Below are 21056 nucleotides of genomic sequence, written 5' to 3'. Positions count from 1 at the left end.
CCCAGAATCTTAGAACTCCACAGCAGAGCATGAAAAGGCATTCCCTGAAATACTTGATTCTACTTTCAGTAGAATACTTTTTGGAAGTTTAACTGAAACCAAGGGGAAAAAAGGGTTTCTAAGGCCTACTCAGGGGCAGGGGTTGAGGGACCATGGTAGAAATATTAGGAAGGATCCCTCATTCACAAGTATGTAAATCTCTCACACATACATGCATGCTTATTTTTCTAAATAAATATATGCTGGGATTAACAAAACTAAAATTCATTTAAAGTGTTACTGACTTCATGGTCATGTGGGACTCTGATTTGTTTCATAAATTAAAAAGGAATCACCACACTCTAAAAGACTGGAAACCACAAAGGAGAAAAAGAAACAATATTCCACTTGAATTAAACAATGTAACAATCTTAAAGATCAATGATGCTACTACCTCCAACCACAAACTAGTTAGATCCCTGGACTACTAGCTGTGGCTCACAATGCTGTTTTGAGAAGGATTCTGAGTCCATGTTCAGACAGGAGAGGAAAGACTGGCACATTTGACAAGCACTGCCTGACATGGCTGTACAAGGGGCAGGAAGCAAGGGAGGGTCACATGTCTCTCATGTTAGATATGCCAGGCTGCATCAGACAATCATCTAAGATGTGACGCCAATCAGTGAAGACCTGAATTCCAACTCTCATTCTGTCATTAAACTAAAACAGAATTTTCTACAACATGAGCCATAATATGTGGATTGAAACTCTGACTTAGTTACTTACATTGGTTCTCCTTGTGGCAATTGATAACATAAGGACATTAAAAAAAAAAATCTCACTTCAAGAGTTTATGCCTACCAACCAGACGATTATACCAAATGCATTATGGTTGTGTTTTTTTTGTTTTTTTGTTTTTTTTTTAATTCTATCATAGTTGTCACTTGCTATTTTTAAGCCAGGGTATTAAAAATATTTATTCAATAGAACAAAACTAGACAAGTTGTACATTTGAGAATCTCATTAAATACAAAACCAATAATAGCTTTGCTACCAACTTCAGAAAATTTATGATGTTAACTTAGAAACTATGTGTCAAAGCTTGACCCACTTAAGTCTGGTCCTTTCAAAAATAGAAACCTACATCAAGAAAGTTATAAAGCATGAACCCATTCATCATATATTCTACCCAAAACTGATATAATAAGAATTAACAGGAAATGACTGAATTAGAAAATGACAGAGGAGTGTTTTCTATTTCTTAAATTGATAAGTTCATAAAATAGTAAGTTTACATAACTATTGTAATATAAACTTCTCCCTCATAATATTTGGATTATTTCATTGTTCTGCCTCCTTATTCTTCAAACATGTTTAGTACAAAGGAAAACTACTACCATGCTTACCATAACACACAACAACAACAAAAATTGTTTGAATAGTTTTAGCTTAGATTTTACCAGCCACAGAGAAAAGGACTGTTCACAATCACTATTCCATCTTATATTAAAGATTTTGCCACTGCAGGTCCAAAAAATGTAGGGACCTAAGGTGAAATATTTCACGGTCCATATTACATTGGTGGTGTTACTTATTCCCATGATATGAGGAAAGCATATTATTTTTTATTTAGAAAGGTATTTGGCACTCTTGGAAATTCTGCTTTTTGGGTCAATTTTATAGAAACTGGTCAGCTGGGATTTGAATGGTACCCAGGAACTAACAAATCAGCTAGGGAGAAATTTCCATTTTCTCAGCTTAGGAAGAACATAAATTAAGGTCTCATGAGCAATGTGCAAACATGACCTCCTCACTATCTTAGTCCTTCCTCCAGAGAACCCTCTTGTAACAACCACTGTGCCACTGAGTCAAACCACATCTCCCCAACAAGCACACCGGGACCTACCTACCAACATCTGCCTTTCCAGAGAGTGCCACAGGAGATGTGTCCGTACACGGTGTGCTGTGACTTTTTAAACAGAAGCAGGTGTAGAACTTCACAATACTGTCCCAGAAAAATAAAATCTGAACTGAGCCCTAATGCTGAGTAAGTTGTCTTGTCTCAGCTTGCTGGAGAATGCTATTTTACATCTTATTACTGCATAACCACAACCATCTAAAATTAGTTTCTGAATTCTTGGGAGAGGGTTTATTTCTCTATTTAAATTAAAACAAACTTAAAGCACTTGTGGTAAGAGAAAACCCTTTTTCCTCACAACACTGATTTATGATATATTGACAGGAAGGCGATCAGACTGACCACTACAGTATTTATAAAACAAGGTGCTGTAGAGGTAAAGCTGCAGATATTTTCACTAAGCATTGAGGATCTGGTTTACAACACCATTTATAAACAAAATGAACTAAGGATAACATTTCTTTTATCACATAAATCATTGTACTATAAACTTCTCCCTCTCTCTTCATAATATTTGGATTATTTCATTGTTCTACCTCATTCTTTCAAACAAGTTTAATCCAATGGAAAAACTACATATCATCTCCCAGATTCTCTGCCTGCAGAAATCTTCTCTGCATCTTGCCATCAGCAGAAAACCACAAAAGAATTTTTAAAAAACCACTAAAGCAAACTCCAGGAAATGCAAATTGGTGATAAAGGAACAGGAGCTGGCCTGAGGTTTCCCTCCAGATAATGAGGAAAGAGCCTGTAAAGATAATTAATTAAGCAAAACTGCAGCCACAGACCCTTAATCACAGGGAAATATTTTAGGTCATTTTATATATGCCTAGAGATCTCATCAAAGTTTCCTTTCAATGGGTTGCATGATTATTTACTCTATTTAAGAAAAGTTCTGGAAACTTCATGTTTGCATTGCATTTATGATCAGTTTAAAGATATTGATATTTAAATTAGATAAAAGGGCAAAAAGGTCATTAAGCAAAACAAATATATATATATATATAAATATATATATATAAATGTATATACATGCACACGTACACATATATGAGACACTTGGGGAAGAAAGTTCTGTATAACAAGTTTTACAAGTGCAAATGAAAATACAATGTGCTAACTTTGACCAGTTGTTCAACCTCAGATAACTAAGTGAATTGAAAGATGCTTTTTCATGCTATTGTTATCAATGATGTTAACTGGCAAAGCCTCCCTGGAGGACAATTTGGCAGTACTTATATTAAAAAAAAAAAAAAAAACCACACATAACTTCAAATTTCATACTCATTGTCTTTTATTTTATTTTTAAGAATTTATCCTGAAAGAATAATCTAAAACTTAAAAAACTATTCATAATAATTTTAAAAGAAAAACAGGAAAATGATTACCCTATACCATGCATTAAAAGGAAATGAATGTAGTCATCTAAGAAGTTTACTAAGAGTTTTAATAACATGAAACATGCTTAAGACAATGTTTAGTTGGGAGAAGGATGCAAAAGAATACAGATAGTACATAATCAAAAAATTTATTAAACTTCTTAAGATTTGTGTCTATTTCTATACACATTCGTATGTTTTCACTTTTTCCCATAGTGAGCCCACTTTAATTTTGTAACCAAAATTAAAAAAAAAAAAAAAGTTTCTGATGTAGTTTCAGAATGACCTTGAGAATTCCCCAAGCTAGGCAAGGCAACATTTCTCAAGAAGGGACTTCTACCAGGAAAAAACCCCAAGATTTGGAAGCAGGCAAAGGGGACTAGCAGGCACCTCAGGGGAGTGCTGTGTGTGGTGCAACAAGCCTTGCAGAGGTTGACTTTGACTTTTTAAAATTTTAATTAGCCCAGTGGTCTCAAAGTGTGTTCTACAGGGATCTGGGGGAATCACAGATATTTTCAGTGTGTATGTGAGTTCAAAATTTCACAGCATGATGTTATTCGACATTTTCACTTTCATTCCCTCAACAAATACACAGAATTTTCCAGAAGCTTGGATGAAGTCATCACTCGGATGACAATTTAAGTTTCACTATTGATATTTTCAAATGAATAAGTGAATAGTTTGTCAATTCCAATTTCTAACATGATGAATATATTACACAAACAAATCTCTTTGAGGTCTTCAATTTCTGATAGGGCCAAAGATTCTTGAAACTGAAAAGTCTAAGAACCCGCTGGACCAGATTATTTCACTGCTCTATAAGTGTAGGAATTAACTGGCAAAAATCACCCAGGGATGTAATGACTCCTGTCCACAGCAAAGTAAATTAATTTTGTCTGGTAGCAATCCAGCCATTTTACATGCCTAACATGTATATATCATTGGCCCTTTAGTATATTAAATAGTTGTGTATACACCAGCAAATATATTTCAGTATTTCTGATTGTGAAGAGATGGTAGAAAGATAGACAGATATAGAGACAAACAGTCAAATAAGCAGACACATCTACCTGTTATTCAAATTCTCCTATGAGCAGGAGAATTTGCTAACATTTTACTGGTTCCCTCATTAATCAATGAGAAAAATTGTTGGCATTTGTTTATTTTATAATTTTGAGAATCTTATTTTTCAACTCGTTCATTAGCACTAGCAAACTACAAATAGATCAGATTCTGCAAATAAACCTTAATACTAATAAAAATGAAGGTGAGAGACTAATTGAATAATCAAACTAGGTTTTAAAACAAATGAAAACAGTAGCAAAATGAATTTTACTAATCCAACAAAACAGAGTCTGCCAAGATTCTACTTTCACTCCCAAGGTTACTATTTTGTGCTAAATATAGCTGAAAATAATACAAATTTAATTTTCAAAAATTTGGGAAATGAGACTTGGTATCTAATACAGACACTCCTTGACTTAAGATAAGGTGATATCTCAATAAGCCCTTCATAAGTTGAAAATACTGTAAGCTGAAATTCATTTGATCAACCCATCCTTCCAAATACCATACTTGAGCAACAAGGCACAGCAGAGAATGTGGGTTCCATGTGGCTGATGGGAGCCGCAGTTCAAGACTGCCACCCAGCACTGTCAAGAGGGGATCATCAAATGCCGTATCGCTAGCCTGGGAAAAAGTTAAGATTCAGAATTCAAAGTACAGTTTCTACTGACCATGTGTTGCTTTTGTACCAACACAGAGCTGAAAAATTGTTAAGTCAAACCATTGCTAAGACTGTGGTTTCTTACCGGTTTCCCCAAAGTAGTTGGATTCTAATGAGTTTCTGTAGCTAACGTCTGGCATTTGACAAGCTTTAATCTCTTCCATTTATTTAAAAACACTAGAGTAAGAGTGGAACAGGTGTCAAGACCTGTCAAGATTTATAGATGAAATGCCTGAGCCACAGAAAGAGGAAATGACTGATTCAATCTTACTTGCATCAAGAGAGGCTGAGAAGAAGCTTCTCAGCTTCTCCATTTTTACACAGCATAAAACACTTTTGGGTTAAAATCAAGTCTCCCTCTTCTTCACTCCAGACCTTGCAAACACAAATAGGTGAACACATTCTGGGGCATACTCTCCAAATTGAGACACTGCCAAATTAGATAATCTAAAAGGTATTTTATTTTGAATTATTGGTCATATTTTTACAAAGTGATAAACATTTTCTAATGTCTACAATGCTTTCATTAAAGCCTGTGGTTTTAAATATTCCTAATTATAGATGACCCAGTGTTTGTACATGAAACATCATTTCAATTAAGTCACAAAGCAATTAATGTAACTTTTCCAAAATGCAACAAAGATTTCTAAGGCAATGTTCTGCAAACTACTCTTCATGAGCAGATCCAGCCCCGCTGTCTAAAGACTGTCATAATTGTTTATTTGTGCATTGTCTAGGAGCTTCTGTACTGTAACAGCAGAGTTTCACAGCTGGTAAGGGACAGCACAGCCAGCAAAGCCTGAACTATTTACTAACTGGTTCTTTTCAGAAAAAGTCCACTGTCCTCTCTTTTAAGTGTTCATGTTCTTTCTTACCTCAATCCAAGGTTATCTTTTTTTTCCAAAATTAAACTTAAACTAGATAACCTTCTATTTTCTTTCAGTGACAATCCTATAAAAACACTCTCCTAAAACTCAGTGTTGCATTTTTAAAAGCAGAATATTCCTGTGGTGAGGCTTTAAAATATATATATCATGTTCTTTGAGGACAAAGGACATGTCTTTGGACAGTCTATAGATATAAAATAACTAGCAAATTCCCACTGTAAAAAAGCAATTATTTCATGACCTCAATTTTAAAAATCTGGTTATTTTCCAAAACTAAAGTACTTTTCTCATTTGAGAATTTTTTTTTTTTTTTTTTTTTCTTGTCATTTTTAAAAGCCCCAAAACCTGATTCAACAAAAACACTTAGGTCAAAGATTTGCGCTAATATAAACATCACCTAATATATTTACACATTATGTTTTCTGTTAGAATTTTAATTGAACTAATTCATATACTATAAATCTATAACAGTTAAGACTGTTCCCCCAAATAGGAAACTGAAAAACCTGACACATTCTTTTTATTCCCACATGTACATACTCTTAATATTCATTTGCATAAGATCTAGTAAAGGGTGCCCACCATACTGTTTACCAATAGCTTTTCTACCTCTAGCAACCGGATAGTACAAGGCATCAATTACTTTCATTTTAACTAATTTATAGAAAATAGAGAAAACAGAAATAGGCTGTACCATGAGTTCCAAACTGTGGGAAATTCTGCAAGACAAATAACCTGGTTCTTTTCACAAGTAATTTGCAAGGAAAAATAACTGCATGAGATCTAGAGAGGTTTAAGGGACACATAAAAAACCACTATGTACAAACCTTATTTGATTTCTGAGTTGAACAAACTTAAAAAAGAAAGAAAATTTTAACACTGACCAGAAGTTTGATGATTTTAAAGAATTAATATACATTATTCTAGATATAATAATGGATCTTTAGTTATGTTAGAATCTTGGGTTTTTTGGAGATATACACTAAAATTCAAAAATACTTATAGATGATATTATATGATGTCTGTGACTCACATTTTTAAAAACCCAGAGTTAAGGGAAAACTATTAAAGATAGAGATAAAAGATTGGTCATGAATTGATAACTGGACAAGCTGTGGGTACATGCAGGATTCTTAAACTGGCTATATTAGTCTCTACATATGTGTATATAGGAGCTTTTCAATAATAATTTTTTTTTTTAAATCTTCATGTGCATACTACTTGAAACAAGATAAGTAGCAATAGGAAGGTATTAAGTCTGTGGGGAGGCATTAAAGGGAGCTAGAGCAGGTCTAGAAGTATAGTTTTGAAGTGATGATTTTCTAATTTTGTGTTTTAATTTGAATAATCATCAAGAGCATATTGGCAGATGGATATGGTGGTGCATGCCCGCAAACCCAGCTACCCGCCAGGCTGACACAGGAGGATCCAAAGTTTGAGGTCAGCCTAGGCAATTTAGCAAGACATTGTCTCAAAAAAAGTAAAATGAGAAGGACTGGGGATGCAGCTCAGAAATGAAGCACATGCCTAGCATGTCATAGGCTCTGAGTTTACTTCTCAATATTGCCAAAAAAGAAGGGAGGGACAGGAGGAGGAGGGGGAAGAGGGGATGAAGAAGAGGAGGAAATAAAAGCCTATCGGCATATTTGTGTTACTTGGTATGATAGGACTTTAAATAAAGCCCATCACCCCTGCCTGCATGTAATTTACCCCAGGTGTTACCTGTGACCATAATGAGCTATCACTCTTATGATTATGTTGTGTTATAGGTCAAAGAGAGATTGTTGGGGGGGCGGTGCTGAACTAATCAAGTTGAACTAATCAGGTACACTCTTTACTCCAGCTGGCCTGCAAGGAAGAGAGTTAAAGGTAATCTTTGGCTCACAGCTAGCAACAATCTTCAGTCCTGGATTCACAAGGAAATGTACTCTTGTCAACTAGCAGTAAGCTTAGAAGAACCCCCTGAGCCCCAGATGAGAACAGCGGCCTTGGCTGACACCTGGATTTTAGCTTGCTGCTGAGACCCAGCAGAGAATCTAGCCACAGCATGTCCAGACTACTGACTGGTGTTGTTTTAAGCCACCAAGTTTATGGTAAGTTATTATGCAGGAAAACACACACACATGCCTGGATAGCATCTTACACCTGAATAGCACTACAGTAGTTCAAGGTCTACCTTTGTTTACAGGCTTATAATTCTTTTGGCACCAAGAATATAGCAATTTAACTTCTAATCAGTGTTTCTCAGAAGATCATGAATCCAAATTTGAGAAACCCTGAACTACATAATACTTGATAAATGAAATAGTTCTTATCCAACACACATAGCTTCTTTGCAGGCAAGAGTTCATACTTGAATGCTTTTTATAGTGTGGAGTTTTCTAAAGCAGAAAAATCCTGCAAAATAATCAAATGGAACAAGTTTAAAGCAAATTGTGACTAAGCCAAATGCATCATCAAAATTGTAGCTAATCATCACAGTGGGAATACAACTTTTTATCTCCTACTACCTAACTCATGACAAGAAGCCATGAGAAAAATATAGGCCAGATTCCTCTACAACAAAAATTTCTTTACAACAAAATTTCCCATATTTCAGGTGATCTATAAATATTAAATAATTACCACAACTATTCTTTGACCATGTTATACATCTGCTTAGAGGGAAAAAATGACATGTACATGAACATAACAAATAGAAAAACAAACTCTCTGAGATCGAAATGTCTGTTTGTTAAGGTTCCACTTAGTTTGATTCCTTTTAGTCTGTCTTTTTTAAATAATAGCTTCATTAAGACATTATATATATATAATAAACAATTATATATATATAATAAAATTATATATATATAATAAACAATTATATATATATAATATATATATAATAACAATTATATATATATAATAAAATCCATCCATATAAAGTGCCTAGGGCAGTGATTTTTAGTATATTCATAAATTATATAATCATTATCACTACATTCAGAACATTTTAATCACCCCCCAAAAGAAACCTTATCTTGTCTTTTGCTGTTGTTGTTATTCAACAACATGGAATTGTATTTTTCACTCACATAATACTATAAATAATAACCAGCAGGGTGGTTCTAATATCTATACTCATATCGTCTTTTAAAACTGTCATTTTTTTTCAGTACCATATCACACTAACAAATTTCTCTAGTACTAGAAAGCCTTGGTCATCTGAGAATCAAAATCAGCATTCAGGAAAGAAGAGAATGGAAGGTAGATGATTTAACCATAGGATAACAAGTATTGGAAAAACAGGGTTGAACAGTGTCAGTTTCCCATAACCGATGCTATAAACGTTCCTTCGAAAAGATGGGGATGTTCTAAATAAGCAAAACATGAAACCACTCGCAGTGAGAGCAAAGAGTCTTTCACTGGGGAAGCTCCTGACACAAGGTCACCTGTTCATTTCAGACACTGAAGGCAGAGGAGGATCTGGGTTTTAAATATATAGAACAATACTTCTGTATTCCAAAGGAAAAAAAATGGGGCCTTCTCTGAGAACATTCAACAGCATCGTGAAATGCCCATGGCCAACATCAGACATTTTTTACATGACAAATGTTTTAAGGTGCTGTTTCCATGGCTTATGGGATTGGCCAAAAATTACTTGGTATATTTTTCTAAAAGTCTTTTTCTAGACTTTGCTAGAAATCTGCGTTTGAACTTCTATCTTTTAAAAAGTTCATTTTTTTTCCTATTTCCCCCATTTGGTCATTCTAACTCTGGACCAAAGGCAAGAGCCTCTGTGGAGAAGTGGTGCTGGCACATGGCACAGATTCAGAAGGAAATGCGAGAAACAGGCCACCCCACATGTGCTAAGCCAGAGAAGAGACTGACAGGAAGCTTACAGAGTTTGCTGCAATAACCTAGATGCTTTCTAGATTATTTTATTTTAGATCCTTTTCAAGAATAAAGAATAGAAAGAGCATTTATTTCTATTCTCCACCCTCTTTTGATCTCCAGGAAGCTCATAGTGTTGACCATTTGTGATTGGGTAGTTTCTATTTCTTTTTCTTTCAAACAGTAGGTTGAAATGCTCATTGACTCCACCCAGGAAGGCATTTTGAGGAAAGGATAACTTCCATAGATAGAGTTTTTCAATTAAAACTGCCAAAATTTAATAAAGTTTCAAGCTTATTGGAAGCATTGGGCCCAGTATATTGTAAAGAGCACACTATACCACATGGACAAGACCTTTCCTTTTCACAGGTTCAAAATGCTAAAATTTTTAAAAATATTCACACAAAATGAATGCAAAAATTTAAAAGGAAAGCTGCATATTGAATCAGTCAGGCAGCCGGCCCTAGGACACATCTGCAATTGTACCCATGTTTCCAAAACCCAAAATCAGTCCCTCACCCCCAGTTTTCAGTCCTGGCTGAATGTTAGAATTACCTGGGGGGTCTTTGAGAATCCTGGAGATGAGGCCCCCAAACCCAGATCTACTGAATCAGCCTCCTTAGGCTTCTCTTTCTTAAATCCACCGTGGAAAATCCTGACGCCCATGTGGACTGGAGCAACAGACCAGGCCCAGCAGTCCTGAAGCAGGGGGTGGATCTCTAGGAGTCTCACCTATCCCTCAGAGAAGGAACTTGGATTACATTTTAACTGAGACCATGTGCTTCCTGAAGCATTATCTTTGCATTAGTTGCTCAAAACAAGGAGTTTGGGTTGGTTAATTAAAACCTAACAACATTTTTGCTTTGTCCACTAAAAACATCAAGTGTGAGAGCTACCAACGCCCAAATTTTAGAGTCAAGTTTAAAAGACATTCTTGTTTGGGGGAGGGGAAAAAGATGGAATATCGCACTGTTACTCCTTTTCAGAGCTCTTCCTACACTCTGATTTGAGATAAGTTGTCATTTTTCAGGAATAAATCCTTTTTTTTTTTTTAAAGCATTTTGACCATTGGCAACAATGACAGAGCTGGCCTTTCCTCTCCTCAAAGTCTCGTCATCCTTATCCAGAGATAACATTACTGACCTACCAACCCAGGCGATGGGCTTCAAAGTTGTTTATTCACTAGCTCTGGTGAGCTTACCCTGACACAGCATTGGTGTCTCACCGGGTCCCCTGTTGTGACCAAGGACATGTCCTTAAAACATGGCTGACCTCCCAGGCTGTGGTCATGGAAGAATGGAGAAGTGACCCCCAAAGGGTCTAATCCACTGACCTTTACTCTGCTCTAACCAACTGCCCAAATAAATAAAAACAGCAGGGTAGCTCAGTTTCCCACATGAAATCCAATTTACCCCTAAATATGCAAGACTGGTTTGATGCTAAAAGTTCTCAGGCCATCTAAAATCTGTCAGCTGGCTCCCAACCAGGGTGATTTTGCCCCAGGAGATAGCCATGTCTGGAGACACATGTGGAAGCTTCAACTGGAGGAGGGGGTGCTACTGGCACCTAATGGATAGAGACCAGGGATCCTGCTAAATATCCTACAGTGCACAGAACAGCCCCCCAGGCAAAAAATTGTCTAGCCCCACATTTCAATAGTGCTGAGGTTGAAAAACCATGAATTGGAGTGGAAGAATGGGTCGTTTGCCAGCCCACAGTTGGATGATCCTTTGAAGAGACGCTCATCTCACTTTAATTTGGTTTAAAACAAGAATCACAAACTCAATGGCTTTAAGAGCCGAAGAGGTAAGAAATATCACATAAACTAAGTGACTCTGAATAGGCATAAGGGTGTGGTGAGATCTGTGACAAACCAGAGTATAAATGTTCACTAAAATCATTTCATTTTTAAAAAATACTGTGCTGGCCAAGCCAAACATCATGGCTGCCTACCTTCACCCCCACGGACCGCTGGTGGTCAAACTCTGGTTTAAAGAGATTATCAACTTAGAAAGATGGGATGATGACCAAAAGACACGGTCTAGCCTCCTCCCTTCCATCCTAGGAATTTCCTGAGCTGTCAGGTTAAGAAGAGATCAGGTGTCAGTCAGACCATGGGGGTTTAGCTCCAGCTAAGAACAGATCTCAGGTACATTGGGCCAGGCAGAGGCCACGGTGGGAAACTTTTGGATGGGGAAAAATAGGGTTCCCCTATACCCATCCTTTTGGAAAAACCTGGTAGATGTTATATCAGTATTACACAATACCACATTAGTGAGGTCACTATTTTAAGATGATACTGTTCTCTTACACACCAAGAAATTTTTACCCAGGAGACGTTTATTCTATGTGAATACTCTGTTTTACAACTGAAGAAACAGGCCCAGGAAGTTTAAAGGTATCACAAAGAAAACCCAAATCTGAATCTAAAATCAAGTGGCATTTTTCTTCCCTGCAACTAACTGCAAAGTCCCCATTGAAAAATGAAGTGATTCCGCTCACTCGAGGTATCACACATGGATGGTTGAGCTGTTTACCAAACATGTAGACATAAAGTTTACATTTAAACCTACTTGGCATTATTCTTTTTCTCCATCTGAAAAACTTATTAACATGTTTGTCCCAAGTCACTGTTTTAAGACGTCTTTTCCACACAACAGAAAGATTAAAAGCAGACTAAATACTTGTAGCTCCTTTCAAAAGATCAGGCTGTGGACAGAAAAGTCAAATCAGCACATGGAAACAGAAGAAGAAGGAAGCCCTGATATGAGTCCTCCTGCAGGGATACATGCGTTCTGCTACAGGAATTCCTGGCCTGAAGAGGCAGGATAAACAAAGGCAATCCACAGGGAAACAAGTGATAAGATAAATGAGACCCAACAATTCCCTCTGTCCTCCCCTCCACCTACTTCCTCCAACTCGTCCCGAAAGAAAAACAACCTGAGCTTGGCAGAATTAAAAGGTAAGTTGGAGGGTTAAGGGGGAAGATGTGCTTCCTTATCAGGTCAGTGATTGTGGTCCCCTGATATGGAACCTGGATGGCTGAGGTGTCCCTGAGAGCTGAACTGGCAAATTACGATCCACAGGATACATAGTAGGGAAGGGTCAGGTACGGAAGAAAGGTAACTTCAGTCACAGCCTGATAAGAAATTGGGTCAAATTAAAAATAACACATATGTTGTTTCCTTTTTTAAATTTTTAATCAATCCTTCAACAGAAAATGTCATAGGTAAGGTAGTTTCTTGCCACAGCTCCTAGAATTTCTGTAGTTAGAAGTATTATCACTACCCACAGAATCTCAAGCCCTAAATGGGTCAGAGTTTTTCTAATCCAATTCCATCTCTGTTCCTGATTTTAAAAATGCAAAAATATTAATATAAAAGCAGTGTTGTTATATTGCATGCATGTACGGATATGTAATAATAAATCCCACCATTATGTACAACCATAATGCACCAATTTAAAAAAAAAATGTGGAAAAACTAAATAAACAAATAGAAAAGCAGGCCTGTTCATTTAACTTTCTGAGAAAACACTGCAGTCATTGGCTTCAATCCCAAGCATTTATTTATCCTTCACTCTCTCTGACTTTTAGTTCAAATTACCATTGAGTGTTGAGGGGGGAGTGGGGGCTATAATGCAAACATGACTGTCAAACAAACAGGATGAGGGGAAAACCAAAAACGTTACTGTTGTTTCTTTTGCCACCATCATCCTAAGTCATTAATATCTGGTTAACTGTTGTTATTAAAAAACAAAAATATATCAAATGGCTGCCTGAGCAGAACTGGATGGTATTTTCTGTATCCACAATTTCACCAACTCTCAAGAGAGGAGCATAAGCCAAGGTCCTTCAAATGATTTAAGTTGTCCATTTCATTTCCTTCAATTTCTTATAATAAGTTTTGCAATAAAGTCTCAGGATTTAAGGGGGAACCTAAGCCAGATCTCTTGTTACAGAAGTGCAGATTCTAACTTAACTCGAGTCTGGACATTTCACGGCTTGGTTTTGCCTGATCTCTATGAAACGAACGCACATTTAAGCCTCAGCACCAATGGACAATCTATCTCATGTGACAAATGATGACCTCCATCCTTCACTCTTCACTCTTCCCAAAAGTAAATCTGCAGGAGCTTTGTGAAAGAGTAAAGTCCAGGGCTGGGGATATAGCTCAGTTGGTTGAGTACTTGCCTTGCAAGCACAAGGCCCTGGGTTCAAATCCCCAGCACCACAATTAAAAAAAAAAAAAAAAAGAAGAGGCACCAAAAGACACACTAATGGCATCTCTCATTCCTCCAAGAAAAGAAAGAAATAAAAGGTATGGGCTTTGTCAAACTTTTAGGAAGTTGTCCTAGTCCTGACCCAATCTTTGCAGAAGGACACCTGTCAGAGGCATATACTTCCTTGGCAAACCCTTGGCAAAGACTTGCCACTAGCTCATATGGTCTGAAAAAACAAAGACCCCTTCCAGCAGTTCATTTTATAATATACTTTCTTTTGCCCCTAGCAATGATGACTGCACTTTGACATATCCACAATGTACTGTCTAATCTCTTATGGTCAAGAGTATGAGTTTTAAAAAAGCAAAACTTAAAAAATAAAGCCAAGTAGGGTTATGGGTACAGTTTGTGGCTACAAACCAAGGTGAAGCTAGCCCATGCCCTTGACCTGGTTTATATGTCACTAACAAACTAAGCTTAACCAACAAGAGCCCATCTCAAAAAATAAAAGCTGGGCATCTGTAAAACCCCACAGCTAAGATCTAGGTTATCTTTTCTTGAAAGTCTAAATTCGGAAAGTTCATCAGATGGGCAATGTTTGCCAATTGCACTGCAGGTATTTTCTTCAGAAACAAAAAGGAAAAATACCATTTTAATAGGTGACCCTAATTGTGTCCCTGGCAGAAATACAGGTAACCTTCAACTCCAATCCCTGTACAATTTATAGAACAGAATGAGCTCAGGTTATTACTAAAGGTAAATGACATACTTAAGAAGTGTAACAAGTTGAATGGAAAAAAAAAAAGCTTCTGAAATCAATGTCTACCAAATGAATAATATTTTTGAGTAGCCTAATGACTAATTTAAAGTTTCTGTTTTCATTTTCCCTTCCTAGCAATAGCTATTAGGGCATAGCTTTCCTATTTATTTCCCTAAATTACCCAGTTTCTGTTTTAGTCAATTGTCTTCATTAAATATTGTCAAAGTGGCACAATATTCAGTTTTAAGCCAAAAGGAAAAGATCTATTGTAAGTCAGGAAATCACACCAACTACACTGGAAATTGAACTCGCTTTCCTGGTTTTCCACATTTAATTTACAATGGTAGCTATGATTTAAAAGAGTTACAATAGTTTATTTGGCACCAAATTTGCTACATTGTAATAACAAAAGTCTTCTGAGGTGGAGAGAAAAAAAGGTTATTTCAATATTCAAGGATATTCAATATCACATCACACATCTGACTACTGTTCAAGTTTTCATTATTTTCTTTTCAAAAGAACCTTCACAGGTATCATGCATGGTGGCACACACCTATAACCAGCAGCTCAGGAGGCTGAGGCAGGAGGATGTCAAGTTCAAAGCCAGCATCAGCAAGTTAGCTAGGCCCTAAGCAACCTAGCAAGACCCTGTCTCTAAATAAAATATAAAGAAATCTGGGAATGTGGCTCAGTGGTTAAGCCCCCCTGGCTTCAATCCCCGGTACCAAAATAATTAAAAAAAAAAAAAGAAGAAGAAGCAAATTTACTCTTTAACAGCAGCACTTGTTGACCAACCACTGCCTCAATATTAAGAGATGCAAAGGAAGTAGGGAAAGTTCCCCAACGCAAGATGGAGAGAAAAGAATAACACACAGGAATATCAGAACCCAGGCAATCAATTCTGTGGTGTAAAGAGAATGAGAGTGCCTGAGTTCCCAGCCTGGTCTGGCATCACAGCGAGGCAAACTGCGTAACTTCCCTATCTGCAGTAAAATGGCAATAATAGTACCTACTTTGTACAGTTGGGAGAAGTCAACGTTATAGTCCACACAAAGTATCAGAAAGGGTTTGACATGTCACACCTATGCTACTAAGTGTACTGCGATCAGGGGAAGGGCTCTGAGGAGGAAGGAGGTTGAAAACTGAGAGGTAAGGCAGGAAGGCATCCTGGAAGCTATGGTACCTGAACTCCATCGGAAAGCACCTAAGTATTTGAGGAGCTAGAGGGGTGCACACTCCAAGTAAGAAGAAACACTGGTGCAGAAAGTCACAGAGGGGTAAAGACTAGGAATGCTTAAATATCAATGAGGAAAATAGGCTCATCAAAGTGGAGAGATTATTTGCTAACTCCCCATTAATGGAGGCTGGAGACAAGGCTCTGTACACTTGCTGCTGTGCTTCAACTTTTAACTCAATGTTAGACATTATGGATTCAAATCCTCTCTGAAATGTTCTCTGCTCCTGGAATAATAGAAAGGATACCAGAAGTCCAAAAGGTAAACACTTTTTTCTTTTTGCTGCATAAAGAGTCTACTAGAATGGAATGTAGGTCACTAAAATCAACTTGCATCTCATCTTTCTCTATCCCTCTTTCAGTGGGGGTACTAATAAGGTGGTGGCTGGGATTCCCCACCCATGCTTCAAATCCATCTTTCAATTCCAGTCTCTGTCAGCAGCCTGAGCCACTGTAAATAACACAATCTACATTAAAGACAGTACATCTGCTAAGTTAATGTAACTTCAAAAGCAGTATCCTCCACCCCAGCCTGCCCCAGCCTGCTCTGCCAACCAGACATGCTCCCAAGCCACATGCAAAAAACACCCTCGGTACCAGTTTCTTAAACAGTACCTATGCATTCAGCTGCCTGTAAACTTTGAGCTGTTTGGGAAACCACTAAGAACAGATGCTGTATTTAATAGATATTCACTTATAAGGTTTCCTCCATTACCATGCTAGAAATTGTATCACCAAAATAAGTGACAGTAGTCCACAGTCCTCTTCCAAAGAGGAGAAATCACTTTCTTTTCAATTGAGGCCCCATCAGGGAGAAAACAAATTTGCTAAACTAAATTGGCAAAGTTGCTTTGTTTTCTGCAGTATAAGGATAGACTTAACACTTGAAAATACCAGAGCATGGCTGGAGGCCAGGGAAGGCCCCACAGCAGTGACAAGCTCTGTGGATAATTTTCTGAACCTAACACCAAAGGCTGTCAATGGTACCGGCTTTGTTGGAAAAGTTTGTTTCCTCTGATCCAACAGTTGTTAACTTTTAAAGTGTTTTTACAGAAGGACTCTAGATTCTCAAGCCAAAGCCACCCTTTATACCATCCCCCCAAATATTTACAAAATGAAACACTTTCAATCTCAACTGTGTTTTATTTGTAAGCATCTTGTTTGTTCTCAGAACCGCAGCACCAACACTAAAAGCAGCCTTTTACACTAAGTAGCTCAAATAAAACCACACAGAGACTTACCTTGTTAACACCTAGAACTGTCCACAAAGCAAAAAAAAAAAAGCCAGAATTCAAATTCCTTAACACCTATTCACTGAACTCCTGTGAGCACCACAAGGATGTGACCCACCGCACCCCTTCACTATCACACTGTGGCCTCATAACTTACACTTCTGAAAGCCTACAGAATCTGACTACTGGATAACAATGTTACAAATATTGGACAAATGTTCTGCTTTCATATCAGCCAGCCTGGGACAAGTGATCCTGTTTGTAGAGTAATTCTATCCCAGATGAGATGACTGCTGTCTTCAGATTTTCTGGGAGCCATTGGTAGCCTGGCAGTGTCTCTAGGAATCTTTGCCTTGGTCTCTTTCCCCCATTCTCCTATCACATACCTCCTGGAAGAGTTAGCAAGACTAAGGAGAGTGATTAATAGAAATCTAGAAACATCCAGTTGGAGAAGAAATTGTACCCTGGGGGAGAAGTAAAAAAAGTCTAAGTGGGTGAATATATTCTAAAAGCAAATAACTATAGAATACATCTCTCTATTTTCAAACACAGGAAGGGCTTTTATATCACACAGTGTTTTGGTTAAAAAAACTTCAGAAAACTAAAGGGGGAAACTCTCAGGGGAAAAAATACAGACTTCTGTATCTCTTCTGATCTCCAATCAGAGTTCTACTACTTAATATTCATTCAGCAAATAATTATTAAAGACCTACAAATGAGGAGACAGAAGAAAAGACAAAGGCCCCACCCTCAAAGAGTTTATAATCTAGTGAGGAATATAAGCAGAAAAATGAAGGAGATTTTCCTTTAATGATAAGTTGTAAGACAAAAATTAAGAGTGATAACTTCTGGCCCCTCATGGGGATTTCCCCTGGGGATGTAATCACCTATTTAAGACAAGATGATGAGTGTCAACCACCTGGAACTCAGCATCCTCAAGTGTTAAGCTGCACATGAATGTGTGTGCCTGACTCACATATACACACTTCCCACTTCCCACTGAGATTTCTGTGACAATGCACTTGGTATAAAATGCAAGCAGAGGGTAAACAAAATCTTCGTAAAAAATTTAATTGCACTTAAGTTTAGATGACAAATAACTGTATTCATCAAGAATTTGTAAAATGGCAAAGTCTAAACAATTAATTCTAAGACTAAAGTATAATTAGAGGTCGAGATACTAAAGTAATAATGGTAGTAGTAGCAGTAGTAATATAAACATTATTAGAAACAATAATACAGGTGCCTTGCCCACTTTGAAGCATTGCCATGAAGAACCAAGTTATTTTGTCATACTAGTAAGGCTCAGGGACATTAACCCAATGCCGCAGTGTCAGAAGCTGAGTTTAAACCCTCATCTTCAGAATACTTTGCAGGGAGAGGGTAACAATCAACTATGTTTTAGAGTCACAAGAGTTTATGCCTAGAATCAACTTTAGGAACCCTCCATAGTCCTCTTCTCACATTACCAATGGGGAGACAGAGGTTCTCAGGAGTAAAGGGTAAACCGCAGGGTGGGCTAGCCAGTAATGACAGAGTCAGAGCAGGACCCAGGGTTCTTGGCTCCCAGCCATGTGTGCTTTATTCAAGAACTTGCATCCTCTGGGATGGCATTTAGATTTTCCCAGAACTCTAAAGCATGGCAGTGATTTCCAAAATTCAACTTCACTTCTTAAATGTCCCCAAATCACTTCCATTCAACTGCACCTAGGGCAAACTGGGAACCTTTACAGGTAACCAGGGAATTCTCTTTATGAAGAGCAGGGTAGAGCATGCTTCTTGAGAAATCTGCCTCCAACATTATTGGGGTAAAGATGCAGGTAGCCTGAAAGGGGAAAGAGATCTATCAAATTGTGACTTTCAGAGTTTGCCTCAGGGAAAAGGCTCCACAGTTTTGGAGGAGATGGACAGATGAAGTATCAGCACGAAAGTGGGAAAAGGGGTCCAAGAATTGTGTCCAAACTATTTACAAGAGAATTGGGAAAGTCCAGGGCTTTGAAAGGGGTGAGGAGGAGAGAGCAGCTGGGCCCAGGACAAGCATTTGACCACACCCACCGGCCACGCCCTCCCAGCTGGCCGCAGAGCCACATCGAATCGAAACAGCAGTGGGAGCAGTTAAGATTCCGAAGGCAGGAGTCGCCATAGTAACGGGATTCGTCCTGCAGGCAAACTCTGCTTCAATTCACTGGGTCCTGCTCAGAGCTCACAAAACTACCACTTCAATGAGAGCAAACATGGTCACGGGAGGCATTTGCTCTCGATGTTCTCCTGAGAGATGGAGGGCTGGAGGTCCGGAATAGGGTGCAGGAATCTATTCCTGAGCGCACGAAAATATTTTATGAGGGCGAGAGACAGAACACCCCAAACACCCCAAACCCAGGCTGTAAGCAATTCGAAAAAAGACCTTACTAGGGTTTGATGAATGAGTGAGTAAACGGAAGAAATGAAGATACTAGGGAAAAAGGGAATCCAGAGGACTTTAAGAGTTGTCGGGCCTCGCAAACGTCTCCAGTCAGAGGACAAGCCGGATCACAAGCAGTTGGCATTCGGCACCAGCTGGGTAAACCCGATTATCCAGCCCTCCTGCCCCACAGAGAGCCTTATCTTTAGATTATCCGACCCTCCCCCCGCCCCTCCGCAACCCCAGGGCTCCGGGACACAGGAGCTGTGCCACAGCCCAAGTTCTCTTTGCAGAGCAAGCGATTCAGTACCGGTTCTCCCGAGGTGCGCCCTTCCGAGAAGGACGCGAAAGGGTAGAGCTCTGCAGCGCCTGGAACCGGGTTCACCGGCGGCGCAGCCTCCCCTCGCCGCTGTACGCCAACACCCCTCGCTCGCTCCGCAACGCCGTATTTCCCTCTTCTTTCTTGAAACATTTAGCTCCTACTTTTCCTGACTAGTCACCCCATCCCTTTCAAATGGGGCTTGAAGTGAGGGTGCCAGGAATGGTGGGGTTCCTGCTCGGACGCTGACGGGTACACAAGTCCCTCCTTCTCTGTGGCCACCTCCGTGTCCAGCAAGACTGCCTTGGGATTCTCCCTCTGGGAGTCGCCGGGCCAGAAGCTCCCAACCGCCAGTGCAGTGCCCGCAGCCCCTAGCCGAGGCTACGATCCCCCAGCGCCCAACCAACCCCGGGAGCCTGCAGCACAGCGACAAGCGGTACCCTGCCGGCTCCCCTGCCATCCAGGAGCCTCAGAAAGAAAGGAGGGAGGGACCCCTGTCCTCGGGAGCGCCCCCAGTCCTCAGAAGCGCCTTCCTCTGGGCTCGACTCGTTTTGTGCCGCGCTGCAGCCATTTTCCAAACCCCAGATTGGCAGCCGGGAGCTGTCTCAGTCCTGTTCCCACCCAGACCCAACCTGAAGGACGGGTTTAATATTTACCTACTGGCCCGGGAGCTCCGGGGAGGTAGCGGGAGGGCGCGCCTCCTGAATCCAGCGCCTGGCCCAAGGAAGCACACCCACCCCCGCGCCACCGCGCGGTGCCACTTAATGAATGAGTGTGGCGGGCGAGACGGTACGTCCCCCTTACCTGAGCAGCCCCTGCATGCTGGAAAGACGGCTCTGTGCTCCGGATACAATGGGATCCGGTTAAACAGTTTCCCTTCGCAGCCGCTCGTAGGTTACCAACTCGCAGGTGACATCACCCTCTCCTTGCCTGATAGGCTACAATGTGGAGCCCACTGCGCATAGACTCCCCGGTCGGGCCCGTAGGCTCTTGGGAGTTGTATTACTTACCGGACAGACCAAACCCGGACAATCTAGCTGCCGGAGCTCGTTAGAACTACAATTCCCGAAGCAACCCTCGGTTCCCCCCGGTTCCCGCCCCCGGCCCCGCCCCCACCGGGACCCGCC

At 39.4% G+C, this 21056-nt stretch overlaps 1 protein-coding gene across 4 annotated transcripts in view; it reads right to left on the bottom strand.

Moving 5' to 3' along the window:
* The window catches only part of Daam1 (dishevelled associated activator of morphogenesis 1), a 159758-nt gene extending 138908 nt beyond the window's left edge, over positions 1-20850 (bottom strand). For 2 of the 4 annotated variants that reach the window (XM_047538382.1, XM_047538385.1), the window contains exon 1: positions 20734-20850. The gene's annotated coding sequence lies outside the window, so the exon portion shown is untranslated. Of the gene's footprint in view, positions 1-20585; positions 20671-20733 lie in introns of those variants that run through there. The other 2 variants (XM_047538383.1, XM_047538384.1) reach the window with 2 other exon arrangements.
* Between the last annotated feature and the right edge of the window lie 206 nt (positions 20851-21056).

The sequence above is a fragment of the Sciurus carolinensis genome, chromosome 2, assembly GCF_902686445.1.
Source record: "Sciurus carolinensis chromosome 2, mSciCar1.2, whole genome shotgun sequence".
NCBI classification, from domain to species: Eukaryota; Metazoa; Chordata; class Mammalia; order Rodentia; family Sciuridae; genus Sciurus; species Sciurus carolinensis.
The sequence above is the reverse complement of the archived record's forward strand: the minus strand, read 5'-3'. Positions and strand labels throughout refer to the sequence as shown.